This window comes from Paramisgurnus dabryanus, chromosome 8, assembly GCF_030506205.2.
Source record: "Paramisgurnus dabryanus chromosome 8, PD_genome_1.1, whole genome shotgun sequence".
Classification (NCBI taxonomy): domain Eukaryota; kingdom Metazoa; phylum Chordata; class Actinopteri; order Cypriniformes; family Cobitidae; genus Paramisgurnus; species Paramisgurnus dabryanus.
The window spans coordinates 1,861,335-1,868,696 of record NC_133344.1 but is presented as its reverse complement, the minus strand read 5'-3'; the positions used below and the strand labels follow the sequence as shown (position 1 = coordinate 1,868,696).

General features: G+C 33.1%; 1 long non-coding RNA gene across 1 annotated transcript; it reads right to left on the bottom strand.

Moving 5' to 3' along the window:
- Positions 1-1,630: 1,630 nt before the first annotated feature.
- LOC135770240 (uncharacterized) lies at positions 1,631-4,948 on the bottom strand. The gene is made up of 5 exons (XR_010542568.2): positions 4,746-4,948; positions 3,184-3,240; positions 2,979-3,042; positions 2,631-2,692; positions 1,631-2,471 (listed from the first exon to the last, which is right to left on the bottom strand). It is a non-coding gene; the product is annotated as an uncharacterized lncRNA (long non-coding RNA).
- Positions 4,949-7,362: the final 2,414 nt, after the last annotated feature.

Below are 7,362 nucleotides of genomic sequence, written 5' to 3'. Positions count from 1 at the left end.
TCTGTTGTTTACAGTCATCTTTAAATATAGGTATATATGTTGACCTTTGATTGTCGTACTGTGCCTCTAGTAAGGTTTTAAAGTCAATGTTTAATGATATACACTATACTGTATGTGTGATTATATGCCAAATTACCATAGTAAAATCCATTCACTACTTTAATATTAAACTGTTAGACCATCAGCAATCATCTGTTTACTGTCCACAGTAAAAATCATATGGATGTCTGGTATATGTGTGTGCGTTTGTGTTAGTGTGAGAATGTGTGTCTGTGTGTTCTGTCCTCTGGCTGCCACAGTGATTTCCCATTTCAGGGTCAATATGGGGGTCTGATACTGAACAACAAGGTTAAACACGCACACACACGCGCGAATACACACTGCTATAAAGCGCTGTGGATCTACAGTCTGATAGTGTAAGGTCTTTTCTCTGAATGGGTTTCAAGAGGGTAAATTATTCTTTCTGCCCCCATTCCATCACTCTCAAATTACCCTTTAACCCCTGCTGATACCCCACAGCACACACACACACACACACACACACACAAACTGGTTCAAATAACTTCTTATACAAAATAAAAGCCTGTATTTCTGTATTACATAAGTACTACAACTAGGGTTGCAAAATTCCAGGAATTTTCAAGACTGGAATGGGAATTAACGGATTGTATAGGAATTAATGGGATTGTATGGGAATAAACGGGAATGTATGGGAATAAACGAGAATGAATGGGAATTAACAGGTATATATGGAAATTAACGGGAATGTATGGGAATTAACGAGAATGTATGGGAATTGACGGGAATGTATGGGAATTAACAGATATAAATGGGAATTAATGAGAATGTATGGGAATTAACGGGAATGTATGGGAATTAATGGGAATGTGTGGGAATTAATGGATTTATATGGGAATTAACGGGAATGTATGGGAATTAACGGGAATGTATGGGAATTAACGGATTTATATGGTAATTAACAGGAATGTATGGGAATTAACAGGAATGTATGGGAATTAACGGATTTATATGGGAATTAACAGGAATGTATGGGAATTAACGGGAATGTATGGGAATTAACGGGTATATATGGGAATAAACGAGAATGTACAGTATGGGAATTAATGGGTTTACATGGGAATTAACGGGAATATCGGAATTAACAGGAACGTATGGGAATTAATGGGTGATGTATTGGAATTAACGGGAATGTATGGGAATTAACGGATATAATGGGAATTAATGAGAATGTATGGGAATTAACGGGAATGTATGGGAATTAACGGATTTAAATGGAAATTAACGGGAATGTATGGGAATTAACGAGAATGTATGGGAATGAACAGGTATATATGGAAATTAACGGGGATGTATGGGAATTAATGGGAATGTATGGGCATTTACAGGAATGTATGAGAATTAATGGGTATATATGGGAATAAACGAGAATGTACAGTATGGGAATATCGGAATTAACTGGAACGTATGGGAATTAATGGGTGATGTATTGGAATTAACAGGAATGTATGGGAATTAACTACTTTGTTTACCGGAAACTTTCTGCCCTGTACAACCCTAAATACAACTGCCTGTACATTATCTTCACTGTTAACGATTTCCCTGTATTTTTACAGTACGGTACTGGCAGCACGGTTGCCAGTAAGTTACTGTATTTTGGTTTTACAGTACTGTACTGTAATACCATTTTACAGTACACAAACTAGTACTGTATAGTTACAAAGCAGTACTGTACTGTAATTTTACAATATTTTATTACAGTAGTCTATTTTTACAGTAATTTACTGTAATGTCTATATTGACCCATAAATACTATTTATTACTTATTACAGTTAATACAATAATATTATATAAAATAGCTAGAGATTTAGGTTTAAATCTATAGTTATTAATATGGTAAAAATGCTAAATTAAAACATAATGAATTAAAAGGCAATCCAAGCAATGTATGTATCAAAATTTTATTTAAAAAAAACATTTAATTGAAACAAAACATATTTAAAACAAGATTTTAAACAATAATAAACATATAAACAAGTTAAATAAAATAAAATCAACAAGTATAAACAAGTTTGGAGACCCCTGCTGTAACATATTTAACTCTGGCAAATAGAACACTGGTCCATAGTTTGAAGTTTTCAGTTTAAAGTCCATCATCGACTAAAAGGTAACATTTCACTGTGGTAAAAACAACACTGGCCCATAGTTTTAAATATTCTACTTGAATTTCATTGAACACTAAAAATAAATAAAAAATTAAACTGTGGCAGACAGACCACAGTGGCCTTTACTTTGAAGTCGTCCCTTCGAACTCAATCAGGGACTGCATGAAGCTGTTCACATGGGGGTTAATGGCCACAGCTTTTCTCTGCACCAAGTTCCTTGTCTTTTTGCTTGCTCCTTGTCTGGATGTGCACTTTTTCCCATCTTTGGAATTAATTCTATCCAGAAACCTGTTAGAAATATCATAAACATTAAGTCAACAAATATAAGATAGAAAAAGATTTTTAAAAAACTAAACTTAGCCTTGAACTTACTCCTATTCTGAAACCTTTTGCTCTTATTCTACTGTTCCACACCTAATTACATTAAAATACAGAAGATTCACTTACCTCGGAACAAACTCTTTCCTCAATGGACAGCATCCACCTGGATCCTGTCATGATTGAATGTCCTGAACAGAAAGTACAATTGTTACTGATTTGGACACAACTTTTTATTCTGAAAACAAAATATTTTGTCAATAAAGTCCAGGGACACCTCTGCTAAATAAATATAATTATTAAATTAAATTTCTTATAACCAAAGTCTGAATATTTCTGTTTGTATATTTCTACATGGCAAACTAAGACAATTGTGTACATGTTGTGTATGGTCGTGTTACAGTGTTGTGTGTGAATGAGTGAATGAGTGTATACATGGGTATTTAAAGAAACTGTAGTGGTAAAGTACAAACTTACCGAACATAATGTGCTTGGTGTGTGTCTGGTATCACACGTTGTGCCTCCACATCTGCCTTAACTCCTGAAAAGTGCAATGACACTCATGTAAACTACAAATAAAAAGTGATCAGCACATTCCTGTGTACTTTTACATGTGACGTGAAAGCATTTAATATTGCAGTCGAAAAAATACATGACTTGTAACTGTACATCATGTACTTGCCTGGTGCCTTTAAAGATGATCCATCTTACCCAATCCAGCTTACAAGCAATGGTAAGACTGTAAAAAAGACAAATGTTACAAAATCTGTTAGCCATAGAAATAAGTAGACATTGTGAAGGAAATGGTAAAAGAAAATTTAGTAACACTTTTCTATAAGAGTTTATTCCTTAACATTTGGTAATGCCTTAGCTAATATGAACTAACAATGAACAATATATTTTACAACATTAATAATATTTGATAATGTTCATTGTGCAGAGACAAAGTGATTGATTTAAAAATTTATTAAGTGTTTAAATCTAATATCATGCTATGCTAACAAATAAAACATTACTGTAAGTGTTTAGTCAGTTGTAAAACAAATATATATATATATATATATATATATATATATATATATATATATATTAGTTGTTATATTATATATTATATCTAAATAAGTCTTTTTTTAATTATAACATCTTGTCTACAGAAAATCTCTGAAAATGTCTCGTTTAGTGCAGAAAATAGCGATTTATAGTGACAAGGTAAAAAGACTGTCCCTTTAATGTTTTACCCGGACCGGCTGCGGTGTAACACGCTATTTCACGCAAAGTTTTTTAACAAGTTAGTAGCTAGCTGCTCACTTTAAAGATAAACATGATCGCCTAAATCTGAGCAATCCTGGTGATGCCAGTTTCCTACACGATGTTATAATGGACTATTTTTACATCAAGAGATGAAGGATCAGATGACAGAGACGAGAAGACAAAGGTACGTAAATGCGGAGCCCATTCTCTTTTCGTGCATTGATTTGATGTGTTTTGGAAACTTATATATACAGCGTGTAATGCATCTGAAGTGGTGGAAACAATATGCCATAAAAATGTATTGGACAACTTACTGGACGTGTAAAACGCTTTAGAGAAGATATTCTCTGCTTTTGCGGATATACCGTAATATAATAACAACAACAATAAGCGCGGCAATCCCTTTCGTTCATCTGATATTAAGATGGTCTGAATGATATTTGGTCGAAGTTAAAGCTGCGATGAGTTCGATGCATGTATCCAGTTAAATATGAGGTTTCTTGTTTTCACTTCTGTGGAGGAGTTCGGTACTACAGTATGATGTGTACGGCGTGTCAAGTCCTGTCTGTTTACAACCACAGCCTTACCAAACAGTCGAACTTAATACTTTTCTCTGACGCTAACTGAACGGATGAAACGCCGAGATAAACGACCGTTATGCTGGGACCGCAAGACCGCGCTGGCGGGTTGTCTTTGTCCATTTCGTTAAAAATAGTTTCATTGTCACCACACTTTCATCACAATATAAACTCACCAAAACCCTCATAATTTAGTTAAAACAACCCTTTATTCATTAAAAAAGGTGTAAAGCGAGTTTAAGCAGCGGTAGACATCTGTGTGTAACGTTAGCTTACTTTCTGAGGGAGATTGAAACTTTGTTGGCGACCGTTTTTTTCTCTCATTGCACGTTTAAAACAATATTGTGACAAACTATTGACAACATTCTTAAACTAAAAATTAAGTTTTCATGAAACAGAAATATTTCAAACTTACCGAACTGCCAGAAATCAATCGTCCTCCTTCAGCTGCAGCCAGGAGTTGTGCTCTCTCTCCCTCTGTGTGATTTGACGTTGGCGCACTTTCTCTGATTATTGCAAGTACACCTGGCACATTACAGCAATGGCTACAGCAAGGTTACATCAAGACCAAAATATACTGTAAAATTTTCCCGCTCAAACAAATTTACCCAGAATGCATTATGATCTGCAGTACTGTACTGTAATGTATACATACAGTATAGTACTGTGGATTTTTACAGTAATGTACTGCTAAATCTACAGCGACATCTAACAGTGTTGCTTATTACACGGCTATTTACCTCATAAGTAAGATAAGGAACATTAAATATTGATTTGAAATATTTTATTTGCTCATTTTTAATGAATACAGAACTCATTTTTAATCCGTTTACTTTAGTTTTTAAGATAAGACAAGACACTCAAATGTCACAAACACACTATTTGGTTTAATCATTTGTAAATATAATGTCATATATGTTATTAAAAGACATATTTATATGAATTTTTTGTATTATATTAAACTGTACCTGTCAAAATTATTTGTGTGCATGTGTTATTAGTTTTTAGCGATATACTTATCTGAAAAGAACTGTCACGACTGACCAATCAGAATCAAGTATTTTAGAGAACTTTGTAATAAATAAATATTAAAAAATGATTAAAAAATTGTAAGTATATTCAGACAAAACAATAAGACATTAAAAGCTTTATTTATTAAAAGGCGACAGCGAAGTTAGCTGACATTTTAATCAAAGCAAACAAATAAAAGTAAAATAGTTTTATTTTCACCTTGTTTGTGAATTATGTGGTAACAGAGTAAAACCTATGGAATAAGAAGTTGAGGGATCTGTTCATCCTATCAGCAGTAATTCATAAAGACACATGAATGACTTTATTTCCAGAGAGCACAACACATAAACACACAACAAATCACAAGCAAACCGAACCAACCTCCCCTCCAACTATAAAAAATAAGATATGAAACATAATCATCATTAAATATTGATGTGGTGTCATAGCATATGGCGATTGTCTCTAGAGAGAAATAATACTATAGTTCAGACTCAATCAAACTGTCTCTGATATGACCACTTTAAAATTGATTTAATATTTTTTTACGTTAAGAGCAGGCAGATCTGCTGATTTACTACTCTTTCATCTGTGCTATATGATGTGTAGAATTTAATCAAAGTCTGAACGAGGGAAGAGAGAGAGTGAAAGAGAGAGAGAGATTGTTCAGGTAATGTCAGACAGCCAGATGTTCCTCTAGCATCTTCTCAAACTCTGTCCATCAACAGGATGGATGAGAAGACAAAAAAAGAAAGGCAGAGAAAATTGGCAGTAAAGCTCACGATTGTGAAACAGACCACGTCTACACTGAAGCTAAATACGGTTCTGACTCCTGTTTTAAAGGTTTAATTCAGATCTGTTCACGAAAAGATTACATCTGAATTGACAGCCTGATCTTACGGGAATTTGTAAACTGTTACAAATCTCTGTAGAAATGACAGTATTACTGTAGCTGTTTGCCAGTAACTTACTGTAGATTTACATTATTAACTGGCAACAGTTTGTTGAAGTTTAATGAACATTAAACATTAACACGTCTTTATATTTACAGAATAAAACTATAAAATAACAGATTCATGCAAAGCATTGAAACATAAATCCTCATCAACATTCCATAAAGATATAAACAAAGTGTTGCCAGTAAATAACATCAATTTAAATCTACAGTAAGTTACTGGAAGACAGCTGTATAGCAATTTTTTACAATGTACTTATACACTGAAGAAAATGATTCATTCAATTTACTATTTTTTTTTAAAGTAAGTGGTCGCAATCAATTTATTTAAGCTATTTAAACAAAAAAAATTAGAAAAATAAAACAAAAACTTTTGTTTAATTGTGGCTTAAATAAATTGATTGCAACCACTTACCTTAAAATAATTGAGTAAATTGAATGAATCATTTTTTCAGTGTATTTTACGAGTTGGATAATTTGTATAAATCTGTATGAATCGTACAAAAACTTACGATTATAAGACAAAAACAACAATAATATCTTAGAAAGTGAACATAAAACTCTTTTGCGGATTAAGGGATTTTTATAAAAAAGAAACTCATCATTAGTTTTTATGCGATACTTTAAAATGTGCATAAAATCCATGTGATAGAAACCTAGCTATTGTCAGGTGCATTTCAATGTGATTGTGAAATGACTCATTAAAGTTGTCAATCTCTTCAATGTTTTGATCGCACTGGTAGAGATTAAGACAGAAAGGCAATCATTTCAAAGGGTGTTTTTAGAAAACGAAACAAAATTGTTCAATAGCTGAATGTTGTGATTAAAATGTTTTCTTGGCCTTTCAGGTAATAACATCCAAAGCAAAGACCTTCAGACAGATCTGAACATAAACCACCATCTCCTCCTCCTGATATCTTAACACAAAAAACCTTTAGGAGATGAGAGCAGAGTGATTTTGTTTCTCATTCACACTCACATCTCACCTTCATCTTCAATTCTGTCTCATCTTCATTCGTGACAGGAAACTTTTCCACTTTTTTATTTTTTATGTCATTCTTTTCTT